The sequence below is a fragment of the Oryctolagus cuniculus genome, chromosome 17 (assembly GCF_051225735.1).
Source record: "Oryctolagus cuniculus isolate XC-2025 breed Fujian yellow rabbit chromosome 17, ASM5122573v1, whole genome shotgun sequence".
NCBI classification, from domain to species: domain Eukaryota; kingdom Metazoa; phylum Chordata; class Mammalia; order Lagomorpha; family Leporidae; genus Oryctolagus; species Oryctolagus cuniculus.
Genome location: NC_142883.1, coordinates 64,720,636 through 64,737,791, shown reverse-complemented (window position 1 = coordinate 64,737,791; position 17,156 = coordinate 64,720,636). Strand labels below are relative to the sequence as shown.

General features: G+C 49.7%; 1 pseudogene; it reads right to left on the bottom strand.

Moving 5' to 3' along the window:
• Positions 1-14,877: 14,877 nt before the first annotated feature.
• On the bottom strand, positions 14,878-16,633 carry LOC127489297 (rap guanine nucleotide exchange factor 1 pseudogene; annotated as a pseudogene).
• Between the last annotated feature and the right edge of the window lie 523 nt (positions 16,634-17,156).

Here is a 17,156-nt window from a genome sequence, read left to right as displayed (position 1 = left end):
GGTCCTTCTCTGGCCTCCTCCCCCGCCTCTCTGGAACTTTTTGCCTTATTTCTGTCCTGAGCAACACATCCGTGCACCAGGGGAAGCAGGCCTGCCCTCCCACCCGCAACCAGGATAAGACCGCCTCAAGGACATTTCCTCTGCTCACAAATTTTCATGGACAATGAAGGGTCCTCTTCTCTGATAGCAGCTTCCTGGGGCTGGTCTATGTACTAACACTCACTGTAGTGCTTTGTTGACCTAGGGTACAGTAACTTGGCAATTGCAAATTTGTTGCCCCCCCCCAAAAAAAAAAGAAAAGAAAAGAAAAGGAAAGGAAAATTGGCTGAGCTGTCTTTCCAGGGTCCCTGAGAAACCTGGACAGAGTCTGCTGCAGCCAACCTGGTCACTGGCACTGCAGCTCAGCTCAGCCTGTGCAGAGACTCACCTAGATGACTGGTCTCTGGAGACATTGCTGCAGCCATCGTGGAACACATGACCTGTGCAAAGACGTGTTGCCTCAGGGCACAAGCTCCAAGGACTGCCCCCCTCCCCACCCTTTCCTCAGCTCCTCCCTGATATACATTATAATTACAGGGTCTAAATCACAAATAAAAGTGTATCACTATGAATATTATTGAATTAAGCCAAGAGCGCATACTGCAGGCTACAAGCAGGAATGTGATTCTGCAGTGCCCACTGTGGGACCTTTGGAAAATCCATCGTCACAATGGCTCCACCACACTTATCTCCCAGTATGCCCTGTGGGTCACCTCTCACCAAGAGGTTAACCTTCGGGAATCAAAGTGACAAGTGCAGGAACAAGATTAATCTAATGAAAGGTGTCTTTCTTAAACAAAATATATGCCTATAAATAGAGAAGTTAGGGAGCTATAATTGGGGAAAACAGGTTATGTCCCATTAGCCTGGCATTTTAAAAATATCTCAAAGGCCACTTTCATCCCTTTGCCCGAGGCTCACTGTTTTGCTGACTGTGGTTGATCCAGGTAGGATGGAGAGCACCTGCTGCTGGGGTCTAAGGGTGGCTGGTTTCCCAGACAACCTGTGATCTCCAATGTTGTCTCAGGTTGAGGGCAGCAGTGTGACTCCGTGTAAACAGAAATATTTGTGCCGAAAATATATTTTCAAGGGATATATTTTTTAGGGTTCTAGAACACAGACTTTAAAGCAGACTTTAAACAATTCACGGAAAATGGAATCAAAAGATGAGCTTATTTTTTTCGCAACACACATTTTCTGTGAGATTTTTAATATTGTGTGTGTGTGTGTGTGTGTGTGTGTGTGAGAGAGAGAGAGAGAGAGAGAGGTCTTCCATCTGCTGGTTCACTCCCCAATTGGTTGCAATGACCAGAGCTGCCCCAATCCGAAGCCAGGAACCAGGAGCTTCTTCCGGGTCTCCCATGTGGGTGCAGGGGCCCAAGGACTTGGGCCATCTTCTACTGCCTTCCCAGGCCACAGCAGAGAGCTGGATTGGAAGTGGAGCATCCAAGACTCGAACTGGTGCCCATATGGGATGCCAGCACTGCAGGTGGTGGCTTTACCCACTATGCCACAGTGCCGGCCCCTTTCCATTCATTTCAAATGTACTTCACTGAATCAACAAAAACCATTCTAGCTTGTTTCAATTTTCATGCTTCTCATCTGTACCCACGGGCATTCCCAGTCTAGTTGCATGGCAACATTTGTAAGGCCTATTACTATTTTTCTAAGAAATAAACACTGACTGTAGGTGGACTCTCAGCCAGGCCTGTGATGGGAAATGAAATGACAATGACAAGTAGAGGAAATATATTGTGTAGTTCTTTGAAATTTAAAGATAGCTTAGAAAAGGTAGGTTAAAGAATTAATCGATAAAGATACGCTGGGTACCTAACCCTGTGTGAAGGTGGGACAGCTCTCTTCAGGTGTGTGGATGCCTTAAAAATAGATCTGGGAGGGCCGGCGCTGTGGCTCACTAGGCTAATCCTCTGCCTGCGGTGCCGGTACTCCGGGTTCTAGTCCCGGTTGGAGCCCGGTTCTGTCCCGGTTGCTCCTCTTCCAGTCCAGCTCTCTGCTATGGTCCGGGAGGGCAGTGGAGGATGGCCCAAGTGCTTGGGCCCTGCACCCGCATGGGAGACCAGGATAAGCACCTGGCTCCTGGCTTCGGATTGGTGCAGCGCTCCGGCCGTGGCAGCCATTGGGGGGTGAGCCAACTGAAGGAAGACCTTTCTCTCTGTCTCTCTCTTTCACTGTCTAATTCTGTCAAAAAAAAAAAAAAAAAGATCTGGGAGGGGCCAGTGCTATGGCGTGGTGGGTGAGGTGCCGCCTGCAGTGCTGGCATCCCATGTGGGTGCTGGTTCAAGTCCCAGCTGCTTCACTTCTGATCCAGCTCTCTGTTATATCCTGGGAAAGAAGTGGAGGATGGCCCAGATCCTTGGGCCCCTGCACCCATGTGAGAGACCCGGAAGAAGCTTCTGGCTACTGGCTTTGGATTGGCACAGCTCCGGCCGTTGTGGCCAGTTGGGTAATGAACCATCACATGGAAGACCTCTCTGCCTCTCCTTCTCTCTCTGTGTAACTCTGACTTTCAAGTAAATAAATAAATCTTTTAAAAAAATAGATCTGGGAAAGACCTTAGAAGTCTTGAGGAGTGAATGTGAATGAGAACATTTTTCAGGCTGATAGCACATGAGTAAAAGCCCGAGGCAAAGAGAACTTGCTGAGTGGGCCATGGCCAAGGCAGAGTGGAAGGCAGTGGCGTTGGGTGGATTGGACAGAAGAGGGTGCAGACCCTAGGTGAGTGGGGCCTCCTTCAAGAAGCTGGATTGTGTTTGTAAATGAACTCTTTGCTCCAGAATGGAGAAACATAATTACAACCTGTGGTGATGAATTCTAAAAAAATTCTAAAAAAATGATGATGGCCTGGTGTAGGGTGTTGGCAGTGATTTGGGTAGAGAATGGACAGGCGCTAGAGACCTGGTGAAGACAGACTTAGCAGAAGTCAGTTGTTAGAGTTTTTCTCCCGGTGTCATTGAGCACTGATGGGATAGTTACTTGGCTGTAGGGCTAGTGCAAAGTTGCAGCATCTGTCATTTGCTGCTCTTGGCACATTCATAATGTGCATCTCCAAATAAATCACATGTTGTGTTAGTCTGTGAACCTAAATGAGACCTACTGGTAGGCACTGAACTTCACGTTTTGGTGGGAAAGATGGAGAGGCTGCCTCTCTCCACAAGCGAGTGGTCCTAGCGCGAGGTCTCTCCAAAACTTCAACTTTTCTTCGGATCTTGCAGCGAGTGCTGATGCCTGTGGAGGCCGTTCTGTAGCCTTCATCAGAGATGCATTGCGGCCTTGCTCATGGGGCATCTGCTGTGCAAAGTGTTTGTTTCCTGCTGAGAAAATGCATTTGGGTTGGGGAAGACTTCCTGGGGTTCTGGCTGGCTTCTGGAGTATGGAGAGTGCTTGCTACATGCTGTGTACTGCAGGGTCTGACATACCCAGCATCCTTTGCTATCCCAGGGGTACTCTCAAGACTTCCAGTTATTCTGCACCCCATGCATAGGGCAGGCCCCTAGTGACTAGTTCCTTACATTCCCTGGGTGGGTGCTTCCCCAGACACAGGTAGGAAGATGGTCATGGATTTCCAGTGTCCAACGACATCTACCAGCTATTTACATCTGAGTGTGAACTTCTCTTTGGAACACTTAATGAAAAATGAAGACCTGCCAGGTAGAAATTGCTAGCATTTGAATCTTTGCCTCAGGAAGGTGCCTACCTTCAAATGGGGCAGCCAGGACTCGAACCGGTGCCCATATGGGATGCTGGTGCTGCAGGTGGAGGCTTAACTTGCTACACCACAGTGCTGGCCCCCTAAAGAAAATTTTTAGTTTCTTTTTTAATTCCTTCAGTGATTCATTGGTCATTTAGTAGAGCATTATTTAATTTCCATGTATTTGTAAGTTTCTTACTGTTTACTTCTAGTTTTATCCCTTTGTTGTTTGAAAAGACCTATGGTATTTCTTCCTTCCTTCCTTCCTTCCTTCCTTCCTTCCTTCCTTCCTTCCTTCCTTCCTTCCTTCCTTCCTTCCTTCCTTCCTTCCTTCTTTCTTTCTTTCTTTCTTTCTTTCTTTCTTTCTTTCTTTCTTTCTTTCTTTCTTTCTTTCACAGGCAGAGTGGACAGTGAGAGAGAGAGACAGAGAGGAAGGTCTTCCTTTTGCCGTTGGTTCACCCTCCAATGGCCGCCGCGGCCGGCGCACCGCGCTGATCTGAAGCCAGGAGCCAGGTGCTTCTCCTGGTCTCCCATGGGGTGCAGGGCCCAAGCACTTGGGCCATCCTCCACTGCACTCCCTGGCCACAGCAGAGAGCCGGCCTGGAAGAGGGGCAACCGGGACAGAATCTGGCGCCCCGACCGGGACTAGAACCTGGTGTGCCGGCGCTGCAAGGCGGAGGATTAGCCTAGTGAGCCACGGCGCCGGCCTCTTTTTTTTTTTTTTTTTATTTGAAAGTCAGAGCTATACAGAGAGAAGAGAGGCAGAGAGAGAGAGAGAGAGAGAGAGAGCAACAGAGCGAGACAGGTCTTCCATCTGTTGGTTCACTCCCCAATTGGCCACAATGGCTGGAGCTGCGCTGATCTGAAGCCAGGAGCCAGCAGATTCCATCTATGTCTCCCAGACAGGTGCAGGGGCCCAAGCATTTGGGCCATCTTCTACTGCTTTCCCAGGCCATAGCAGAGAGCTGGATTGGAAGTAGAGCAGCCGGACACAAACTGGCGCCCATATGGGGTGCTGACTCTGCAGGTGGCAGCTTTACCCACTAGGCTACAGCACCGCCCCCACGACTGCAATCTTCTTAAATTTACTTGGGCTTGATTTGTAGCCCAGTATGTGGTCTCCCCTAGAAAATGTCCCATGTGCTAATGAACAGAATGTGTATTGGGGCTGGCACTGTGGCGCAGCAGGTTAAAGCCCTGGCCTAACGTGCTGGCATCCTGGCTGCTTCACTTCTGATCCAGCTCTCTGCTGTGGCCTGGGAAAGCAGTAGAAGATGGCCAAGTGCTTGGGCCCCTGCACCTGCATGGGAGACCTGGAGGAAGCTCCTGGCTGTATCGGAAGTGGAGTAGCTGGGACTCGAACTGGCACCCTTATGGGATGCCGGCACTGCAGGCAGCAGCTTTACCAGCTATGCCACAGTGCCGGCCCCGAGGTGTATGTTTTTCTTTTTTTAAATTTTTCTTTTTCTTTTTTAATTTTTTAAAGATTTATTTATTTGAAAGTCAGAGTTACACAGAAAGAGGAGAGGCAGAGGGAGAGGGAGAGGGAGAGGGAGAGGGAGAGAGAGAGAGAGAGAAAGTCTTCCATCTGATGGTTCACTCCCCAGATGGCTGCAATGGCTGGAGCTGTGCCAATCTGAAGCCAGGAGCCAGGAGCTTCTTCCGGGTCTCCCATGTGGGCGCAGGGGCCCAAGGACCTGGGCCATCTTCCGCTACTTTCCTGGGCCATAGCAGAGAGCTGGACAGGAAGTGGAGCAGCTGGGTCTTGAACCGGTGCCCATATGGGATGCTGGCGCTTCAGGCCAGTGCGTTAACCCACTGTGCCACAGCGCTGGCCCCAAGGTGTATGTTTTTCATGAGTGTCTCAAATGGATCTCCTTGGTGGTGCACGCTGCTGGTGTGATGTCATACTTGTGTTCTTGGTGAAGGTGGGTGCCATGAAGATCTTGGCAACAGCTGTGGCTGTGGCAAAGCTGCTGAGGTGCCCTGTGTGCGTCCTAGGAGAGGTGGACTGTGTCTTCTCCAGCTGAAGGCACCTGGTGACAGAGAGGCTGTTGTAACAGGTGCTAAGACAAACTTGGTGGCCGTATCTGTAATAGCAAAATATGTGTTTATCTGTTGGATGAAGTCAGAATTGCTAATATTGGCTATTAGTCATGGAGGAAGGTAATGGATGGCAAAAGGCACCAAGATGATTAGTAAGTACATCAGCATTAAGACCGTGGTGGGCCGGCGCCGCGGCTCACTAGGCTAATCCTCCGCCTTGCGGCGCTGGCACACCGGGTTCTAGTCCCGGTTGGGGCGCCGGATTCTGTCCCGGTTGCCCCTCTTCCAGGCCAGCTCTCTGCTGTGGCCAGGGAGTGCAGTGGAGGATGGCCCAAGTGCTTGGGCCCTGCACCCCATGGGAGACCAGGAGAAGCACCTGGCTCCTGGCTCCTGCCATCAGATCAGCGCGGTGCGCCAGCCGCAGCGCGCCGGCCGCGGCGGCCATTGGAGGGTGAACCAACGGCAAAGGAAGACCTTTCTCTCTGTCTCTCTCTCTCACTGTCCACTCTGCCTGTCAAAAAAAAAAAAAAAAAAAAAACAACCGTGGTAAGTTGGGGCCAGTGTTGTGGCATAGCGGATTGAGCTGCTGCCTGCAATGCCAGCATCCCCTGTGAGTGCCAGTTTGAGACCAGCTGCTCCACTTCCAATCCAGTTCCCTGTTAATGCACCTGGGAAAGCAGCAGCAGATGGCCCAAGTGCTTGAGCTCCTGCACTCATGTGGGAGACCCAGATGAAGTTCCTGGCTCCTGGCTTTGGTCTGGTTCAGCCCTGGCCATGGTGACCATTTAGGGGGTGAACAGCAGGTGGAAGATTCTCTCTCTCTCTCATTCTGTAACTCTGCCTTTCAAATAAATAAAATAAAGCTTAAAAAAATTTTTAGTAAGTCACCATGAGATGCCCCCTATTCTTTCCAGGTGTAAGAACAGGCAAATTGGGTTGCCAAATGAAGAAGTAGTAGCAATAGTCACCCACTTGTTAATTAGGTCTGATAGAATAACTTTCAATCCTTGAAGGTCTGTTTATTTTTAAAAATATTTATTTATTTATTTATTTGAGAGAGAGAGAGAGAGAGAGAGAGAGGTCGGTCTTCCATCTGCTGGTTCACTCTCCAGATGGCTGCAACTGCTGGAGCTGCGTTGATCTGAAACCAGGAGCCAGGAACTTCCTCCGGGTCTCCCACGTGGGTGCAGGGGCCCAAGTACTTGGGCCATCTTCTACTGCTTTCCCAGGCCATAGCAGAGAGCTGGATTGGAAGAGGAGCAGGCGGGACTTGAACTAGCACCCATATGGGATGGCACTGCAGGCGGAAGCTATACTGGCTACGCCATAGTGCTGGCCCCTGAAGATCTGTTGTAACTCACATTGGGCCATATGAATTGTTTCCTGTGAGGGTTCATGAAGTCCCACTTATCTGTCCAGTCTGTAAGCTGTCCAAGCCTATTTAATAGCAGTTTTATCACTCTTTGTGCTAGAGTCTCTGTGGCCTATATGGAACATTTTCTGGTGCATGTGACTATGGGAAATTTAGGCAAAGTCCTAATTAAAGTGAAGTATACCATATAAATAAATAATTTGCTCATTTTTCTTCTACTTTATGTTTAATAACTTTCCTGAGATGAAAGGGGGTTGTTTGATTGTTTAAACTTAGTGAGATCTCCAGGTAAAATTGTGATTTGAGCTACATAATTGATGACTTCTACGAAGCTTTGCAAATAGATGCATTTCAGCAAGTGTCAGAGTTAGTCTAGACCTTACATTGTAAAGACACAAAAACCAGAGTCGTTTTCATCTCCTTATGTTTACATAACTTTAATGTAAGTTTTAGACTTTTTAAAAAAGATTTATTTATTTATTTGAAAGGCAGAGTTACAGAGAGGCAGAGGCAGAGAGAGAGGTCTTCCATCTGCTGGTTCACTCCTCAGATGGCAGCAACGGCTGGAGCTGAGTTGATCTGAAGCCAGGAGCCAGGAGCTTCTTCAGGATCTTTCATGTGGGTACAGGAGCCCAAGCACCTGGGCCATCTTCTACTGCTTTCCCAGGTCATAGCAGAGAGCTGGATCGGAAGTGGAGCAGCTGGGACTAGAACCGGCGCCCGTATGGGAGGCCTGCACTGCAGGTGGTGGTTTCACCTGCTATGCCACAGCGCTGGCCCCAAGTTTTAGATTTTCAGCCGGATCACATTATGGTCTTAAAATACACACACATATATAAAATTTAATTCTTTTCTTTTTTCTCAAAGTTTATTTATTTAAATAAAACAGAGCTGGTTCACTCCCCAAATACCTGCTTCAGCTGGGGCTGGGACAGACTGAAGCCAGGAGCCAAGTACTGGAACCATCATGCACTGCTCTCCCAGGGTGCACATGAGCAGGAGGCTGGGTCAGAAGCAGAGGCAATTTTTTTTAAGATTTATTTTATTTATTTGAAATACAGTGTTACAGAGAGAGATAGAGACACACACAGAGAGAGTCTTTCATCTGCTGGTTCACTCTCTAGATGGCTGCAATGGCTGGAGCTGAGCCGATCTGAAGTCAGGAGCCAGAAGTTTCTTCCTGGTCCCCCACATGGGAGCAGGGGCCCAGGGACTTGGGCCATCTTCTACTGCTTTCCAAGGTCATAGCAGAGAGCTGGATCGGAAGTGGAGCAGCCGGGACTAGAACCAGAGCCCATGTGGGATGCCAGCGCTTCAGGCCAGGGCTTTAACCCACTGCACCACAGAGCCAGCCCCCAGAGGCAAGTCTTGACCCTGGGCACTCTGTCATGGGAAGCAGGTCCTGAGTACTGGCTTCAACGTGTTGTGCCACAAGCTGGCCCTTTTACCCAATTTCTTATTTTCCTCACTCTGTATCCAGGTTTTTGTGTTATAAATCATATATAAATATATAATATATATATCAGTTTCCCATATTTTCTTATCTTTTTTTCTCATGTTTTATGTTTCAGGCTTTTAACCATCTAAAGCCAGTTTTTAGTTTCTGCATTTCGCTGATAATTCACAATGTGCATCTTCTAGCTGCAGGTAAAAAGAGGCAGAGATGTGGGTGCCTTCACTGGGGTCGCCATGCAAAATACCATGAATGAGGTGACTTGCCTTTGAGGGATTTACTTCCTCATACTTCCAGAGTTAGAAGTGCAAGGTCAAGGTGTTAGCAGGTTCGGTATCTCTTGAAGAAGCCTGTCTGCTTGGCTTCCAGCCACTTTCCTCCTACGTGCCTCATCCTCTGTCCATGAGTGTGCCTGCTGTCTCCCCTGCCTCTAAGCACATGGGTCTATTTGGATTCAGATCACCCCCCTATGATAGCATTTGGCTTACTAACCTCCTTAATTAAAGGCCTTGTTTGCAAATGCAGTCACAATGGGTGCTGGGGTTTCCTGACAGGACTTTAGCAGGGACACAGTTCAGCCCATCGCAGGAGGAGGGGCCCAGTGGTTGGTCTCATGGGCAGCCAGTTCTGAAGAGAACTTGACCTTTGAAATGTGAGTTAGGCTCCCTTATGGTGTTATTTTCTTCTTCTTTTTCTTTTTTAAAGATTTATTTATTTATTTGCAAGTCAGAGTTACACACAGAGAGAAGGAGAGGCAGAGAGAGAGAGAGAGAGAGAGAGAGAGAGAGGTCTTCCATCCGATGGTTTACTTCCCAGTTGGCCGCAATGGCTGGAGCTGTGCTGATCCAAAGCCAGGAGCCAGGAGCTTCTTCTGGGTCTCCCATGTGGGTGCAGGGGCCCAAGGACTTGGGCCATCTTCCACTGCTTTTCCAGGTCATAGCAGAGAGTTGGATCAGAAGTGGAGCAGCCGGGACTTGAAGCGACTCCCATATGGGTTGCCGGCACCGCAGGCAGTGGCTTTACCTGTTATGCCACAGCCTCGACCCCAATAGCCTCCTTTAATATGTAACAGAATTCCTAGTTTATTGTCATGTGTGCTTTTCAACAGGTACTGATTTTACCAATTTAATGGACACAGAGATCTCTATTAGGATTTAAATTTAAAATTTTAAGTTGTAATGACACAGATCATTTTAGCATTAAAAAAATCTCTAAAGAACATAAATAACATGACTCCTGCTCAGGAGGCTGACGACTGATTGGGTTTAACTCGTTTTTACCAGCTAATGTGTTATGACTAAATGGAGAGTAAAATATAATTCACAAGCCACTGAGCAGCAAGAATTAAACCCATATGATTCCTAGAGAGACCGTGACAGCATAGGTAACTGTGTGGGCTCTCATTCCAATAAAATTGATAAACAATGATTTAAAACCAAAACCCCCCAAAAATATCCAATTGGAGTCTCCAAAAATGGCCCCAAGCACATACAGTGAGTGAAAATATTTTTACTAAGATTCAGTGCTTTATTTTCCTGCTTTGCCTTAAGATCATCTTCACCAGTCAGGTTCAGTAAGTGTCCAGGGAATCCCGTCTCGCTCCTTCCCTTCCTTTTCTCACTCAGTGGCATGAAACTCCATTTCAGCCAAGAACTTGGGGCTCCCCCTTCTGGTAGCTGGTGGGTGTTGCGCTGCAGCGTCTGCTCCGGTTTCCAGGGCTATGTTCTGGGTGAGGACAACTGAGAGGCAGGGCCCAGAACCTCCTCTCTCTAGGATGATGTGGGTGCTGTATGGAGCGTGAGAAAACTGGTTGTCCTCATGCATCGATATGCAATGCCCACAGCAGGCAAATCTAGAGAAACAGCAGGTTTGTGACTGCTTAGGGTTGGAGGGATGAGGGAACAGGGAGGAAACAGCTACAGGGTACTGAGTTTCTTTCTGAGGTTCTAAAACTGATATTGGGGACAGTGGCACATTTGTGTGAAAACCACTGGGTTGGGGCCGAAGCTGTGGCGCAGCGGATTAACTCCCTGGCCTGAAGCATTGGCATCCTATATGGGCGCTGGTTCGAGACCCAGCTGCTCCACTTCCGATCCAGCTCTCTGCTGTGGCCTGGGAGGGCAGTGGAAGATGGCCCAAGTCCTTGGGGGTCCTGTGCCCACATGGGAGACCTGGAGAAAGCTCCTGGCTTTGGATAAGTACATCTCTGGCTGTTGTGACCAATTGGGGAGTGGACCATCAGATGGAAGATTTCTCTCTCTCTCTCTGCCTCTCCTCTCTCTGTGTAACTCTTTCAAATAAATAAAATGTTAAAAAAAGAAAACCATTGAGTTACCCACTTTTAAGGGATAAATTCCATGGAAAGTGAAACAGACTTATATTTCAATAAAGCTGTTTGGGAATGTTACATAACTCCTCCTAATTTTTGAAAAAGTATGTATGCAATTACTTCAAATTTCATGTGAAAGATTTTGTTCAGAAATAGTCCAAACTCAAATCCAGCCACAATGTGACGTCTGTATAACACATATATTTGTGTGTGGAGTTGGATTTCAATGCATGAGAATCTATCAATGGTGTATATCTAAACTAATCATATCAGCTGATGTAGGGTGCAGTTCCTCGTGGAACTGTTAAGAGGGCATGGCCCCCTTTAAAGAACATGTTACTGAATTAAATTAATACAAACCATGATCAGAACCCACAGGTGTGTGTTTTCCATAGCAACGAGCAGAAGAAGAGTAACCTTGGGCGTTAATCCTTGTGAATTTGTATTTATCATAGGGACTATCTTGTTCATTCTGCATTCTGACTAGCTCCTCAAAATTACAAACTCAAACTGTTACGTATATGTGGTGACCAGGACGCAGGGACGTGAAGTCACTTGCTTTATGTCAGCCATCTGCAAGTGGGCATGGTCCTCCCACTGTCCCCCTTCTGGGGGGTTCCCATGGAATCCACCTGTGCAGTCCCAGTATGAGCAGCTGCTGCTGGCACAGGTGGATGGCTACCAGCATTCTATATGGGCACCAGTTCTAGTCCCAGCTGCTCCACTTCTGATCCAGCTCTCTGCTATGGCCTGGGAAAGCAGTAGAAGGTGGCCCAAATCCTTGGGCTCCTGCACCTGCATGGGAGACCTGAAAGAAGCTCCTGGCTCCTGGCTTCAGATCAGCACAGCTCTGGTCATTGCAGCCATCTGGGGAGTGAACTATCAGATGGAAGACCCTCCCCTGCCTATCCTTCTCTCTCTGTGTAACTCTGACTTTTAAGTAAATAAATAAAATCTTTTTTAAAAAAATAAATGAGTTTTATAGATTTGTGTTCTTTGCCAGCTGGAATTGCATGTGGCTTTTTAATTATGAAGTCTTATCAATTTAACTTACTTTCTGTACTTTGGTGAGATTTTACCTTTTAAAAATATAGGCAATGTGAACTAATCCAAAATAAGTTAGTCATTTTTAATGTCTTCAGACATTATAGTATATTTAAAATATTTTAGATCTGTTTACAATTATAACAGAAGGTGTTTTCTCAAAATTTATGATGGATTTTAGCAGATGAATGTGAAGAATATCTTATTTTGATACAGTAATTGTTAACAGAGGTTTTTTTTTCTGAATAACATAAAACTACGCAGAAACAGCACATTCTGCAATTTATCTGATATTTATAGGGTAAATGAGTGCCTCATATAAAGGGGACTGGTATGAAGCCTGTGTGGAATCTTTTCAAAAACTCACAGAAATTAGAATTAAAAGGTATGTTTATTTCAGCCCCTCAAATTTCTAAGTCTGTGCATGTTGTTCATAATGCAATTTCAGAGATTCCCAGGTAGCGGTTGGGGAATGACATACCGCACTAGACTAGGGAGAAACACTAAAAAAAAAGTGTAGGAAGTGCACTCTTGTGGGGAGGGGGAGAGTTGGAGAGAAAACCACACTCGAAATCCTTCAAGAAGAGGAATGCCATGGACCTGGGGGGGGGGTGCAGATGCACAGCATCACAGTCACTACACACGACTGCCACAGCCCAGAGCCGGAGCAGGTGGCAGCTTGGAGATGGAATGAGACTTGACTGTAGCAACCCATGGTCGTATAGCCAGAGGGAGAGCGTGGCTTGAGTCCAGACAGGAGCCCTGGAGGCTGGTGGTTGCTAGTGGTCGCCTGAGGACCCAGCAGAAGTAGAGGGGGCACATTGATCCGGCGCCAACTTTCCCACAACAGTGCCTGCTGCCCAGCTGAGAAAGGGCGGGTGCCGTTTTGGGTTTGAGTGGGATCTGCAGCACACTTTGTGTGCGTGTACAGCAACTGGCTGAGACGGGATGCCATCTTCTCGGCAGTACTGGTGGCAGAGCCAGAGAGAGAGAGCGACATTCAGCCAGTGGCTCTTGTATATGTGTGTGATCCAGAGATTCTGCTGTAGGGAACAGTCCACAGTCCTCACTGACTTTGAGCCTAGCCTGGAGGTGGCTGGCCAACTACATAGTACGCAGCCTCCCAGAATCAAGACTCCAAGGCAGAGCTGTCTTGGGGAACATCTGCCTCTATGTTGTCTGAGCAGGCTGGCAGGGCAGAGAGAAACCTCTGTATCCAGCAACTGTGGGAGCCTTGTGCGCTGAGACCTTGTGTGCTGAGACCATGGGGACTAGGTGCAGGGTGCAGCTAGGTCTCTGGGCAATTACTGGGTGCGGTGCCACATGCTCAGAGCTCCTTGGTTGCCTAGAGCAGGTCATTCTAATGGGAACTGTGCTCATGGTGAGGACTGTGCAGGTCATTTGTGTGGTTCATATGGTGGCATGGAACACACTGGGGACTAACACCCAGGCACTGAGATCTACCACACCCAACTTGTCTGTTACCCTGGCTACTCACCCTACCCTGGAGCACTGACCAGAGCTCCCTGGCCACACCCACCACACACCTCTTGGTATGCACTGAAAGTGCAGATATTCCACTAAGCCACAGAGGCATAGCTCAAAGATGAAAGCCAGCAGAGGAAAAAAAAAAAAAAAACCCTCCAAATCCACAAATGCCTAAAAACAAATGCAGTAATTCAAGAAACAAAAATAAGGAAGACAGGGGCCAATGTTGTGGTGCTGTGGACTAAGCCTCTGCCTGTGGTACTGGCACTCCACATAGACGCTGGTTCAAGTCTCTGCTGCTCCACTTCTAATCCAGCTCTCTGCTATGGCCTGGGAAAGCAGAAGATGGCCCAAGTCCTTGGGCCCCTGCACCCATGTGGGAGACCTGGAAGAAGCTCCTGGCTCCTGGCTTTGGATTCTCCCACCTCTGTCCATTGCAGCCATTTGGGGAGTGAGCTGGTGGATGGAAGACCCCCCAAATCTGCTTGCCTTTACCTGAGGCTCCCCACGCCTGGAGGGGGGTGGCATCCACAGGAAGCCCAGGAAACACCTGCAAACACTGAGGTTGGGGACACTTTTTTATGTCCCACTTGCCTGATGCTTGGGTCCAGGATCACTGCCAAGTTCTCCCCAGGCCACATGACCTCAGATCTTCTGTGTGCAAGGGGCAGGATTCTGGGCCCCTGGGTGGCAGAGCGCCCCCCATAGGACACTCAATGAGAGGGTTCCACTCCAGACACTGGTGGCCACCGGCAGGGGCTCAGTAGTTTGTTTCTTCCTTCCTTCTTTCCTTTCTTTTTATTTCCTTCTTTCTTTTACATGGCAAACTTATAGTTGGAAAATAATTAAAACGCAAATATTCAGAGTTTCAGCTCTACCCCAGGCCCTAATATTAAGGTGTCTGGTCCAAGAGGCATCCTCACTACTGCTGCCGGGCATCTTCCAGCCCTTAGTCACCCTGCAAGAACTCCGTGCGCAGGGTCCACACACACACACGCGGGATGGGGGACAGCCAGAGAGCCTGGGGCAGCTGTTCTGAGGGGCTCAGATGTCCACCCGACTTCCCGCAGGTGTCACTGCGCTGCTGGCCTGCACACCACAACGCTCATCCCCTGGGCCATGTGTGTGCAGGCCATAAGGGTAGCTGACTGCTCCCTAAAGGGAGAAGCACTCGGGCTCCGTGGAGACTGGATGTTTCACAGAGGCTGCACAGAGAGGCCAGCTCTCACTGAGCTTTGACAACATTCACTGGCCACAGCCCATGGCAGAACTAGGCTCCCCCAAGTGGCCATGAATCTGTGGTCCTGTCTGTTCTGAAACAGGCCACCGATTTGGCTTTGGTCTGAGGCTTACTGAAAACGTGCCACTACTTTAGGTTACAAATGCATTTGCTGACATCAGCTCTGCCAACGCTTACTGTGTTTGTTTTTCTTCTCTGGCAGGGGAAGCGGTTTTTCTGGGTCACCCGTGGATTCAGAAGCAGCGAAATCACCCACAAATTCCACAGGGGCTAAGGATGCTTCTTGCTGAAAGGGGAGGATCACAGCGAAGGGCGTGCAGGGGGCGGGCTGGCCCCCGGGGGTACTGCTAGGAGTGCGGATCGTAGGGACACCCTGCAGCCAGAGCTGTCCATGGTCTGGGAGGCCGTGCTCCGGCACTTCTTCTCTGGCAGGGCGGGTGGCGTGTTGGTCTGCTGCCTCTCCATCTGGGGACAGCTGCCAAGAGGCAGCTGGAAAGGACGGCCAAGAAACGGAGACCCAGACTCCCCCAAGGACTCCGGCAACGGGCTAAGGTTACAGGCCACTTGCTGAGGTATCCGGTCTGCATTAGAGAGGTCTTGCTGGAGGAGATCACAGTCGGGATCGTAATGAGCTAGTGTTTCACAGCTTGTGTTCCGGGGGCACTGCCCACTGTCCCTGCTCCGCTGCTCATCCGACTTGTTGAGCTTGCCGATGTTGCTGCAGGGGGGAGAGGTGGGGCGACTCCCCTAGCATAGGAGTGGCTGCCTCCTGAAAGTCGCCTCTGTGCGTGACAGACAACATCGAAATCCTGCCTATTAATTCCCCATGGCTCGGCTCGTGGGGGCGACCACAGCCATGTGGGTGGGGGATGGAGCCGACTGTCTTGGGTGGCAATGCTGTGCACTATCAACCAGCTGAACGCCGGGTAAAGGGGACTTGGGGGTGAGACCTTTTTGTGGATCCAGGAGCAGCTCAGCTGGTGCAGCACTCCACTTGTCTTGCTCAGAATCTCCATCTCTTGGTCTGTCAGGGGCAGCTCAGGCTGGCCATCAGGTTTGCCAGCTGGGGAACTGGGCTTCACTGGGCTTGTTGGAGACAGCCACCCCTGTCCCTCGATGGTCAGTGTGACCAGCTCCTTCACTCCGTCCAGCACAGCCGTGATGACCCCCCTTCACAGTCGTCACTGTCTCTTTATCTTCTGAGTTCATACCTTCCAGCATCTCTTGGTCAGACCAGCGAATGAGGTTCTGAGCCTTTGGAACCCTCGGCCATAGCAGGAGAGGGCTGAGCTGTGCCGACTGTGAAGGTTGCTCTGCACCAGGGGTAAGATGGCCCCCAGCACCTTGCTGGCTGACCCCAGAAGGATCTCCAGGATCTTCTTGTCAATGGCCATTTTGTCCACAATGGTCTTTTTTTTTTTGACAGGCAGAGTAGACAGTGAGAGAGAGAGAGACAGAGAGAAAGGTCTTCCTTTGCCATTGGTTCACCCCCCAATGGCCGCTGTGGCTGGTGCACCGCGCTGATCTGAAGCCAGGAGCCAGGTGCTTCTCCTGGTCTCCCATGGGGTGCAGGGCCCAAGGACTTGGGCCATCCTCCACTGCACTCCCTGGCCACAGCAGAGAGCTGGCCTGGAAGAGGGGCAACCGGGACAGAATCCGGCGCCCCGACCGGGACTAGAACCCGGTGTGCCGGCGCCGCAAGGCGGAGGATTAGCCTAGTGAGCCGCGGCGCCGGCTCACACTGGTCTTAAAGCAGGGCAAGGCATTGGCAACCTACTTCTCCTTCTGTTCCAGCCAGCTCAGATCCTTGTTCCCAGGTTCTCTGGGATCTTCACAGACACCTCAGCCGGCTCCCCCTTCTTTGATGGCGACCTCTTGATTTCGGGTGAGTAAAATTCATCCATCAGCTTCATGGTGATTTCTTGTGTGCTGGACACTGCCCTGTCTGTCCCTGCAGTCTCCTGGGCCCCAGGGTAAGCCTGCAAAGCCAGGTGGGAGGTCCCTGGTGGCTGCCTCTCGGGATGATGGGTTCACGTCGAGGATCTGACTGTCTCTGACTGCCACACTGGCAGATTTTCTTTCCAACACAGAGGCCCAGGTCCTCCTGTTGTCCAAGTGGGAGCCACCTTGTTTTAGGGGTCTACTTTCACGCAGTGCCACCTTCTTCATTCCAGCCCTCTGCTCTCGCTCTCGCCCTCTTGTGAACATCACCAGGTCAAAACAGGTTCTTTTATTTATTTATTTACCTGACAGGCAGTGAGAGAGACAGAGAGAAAGGTCTTCCTTTTCCGTTGGTTCACCCTCCAATGGCAGCTGCGGCCAGCGCACCGCGCTGATCTGAAGCCAGGAGCCAGGTGCTTCTCCTGGAGTGCCATCCTCCACTGCACTCCCGGGCCACAGCAGAGAGCTGGACTGGAAGAGGGGCAACCAGGGCAG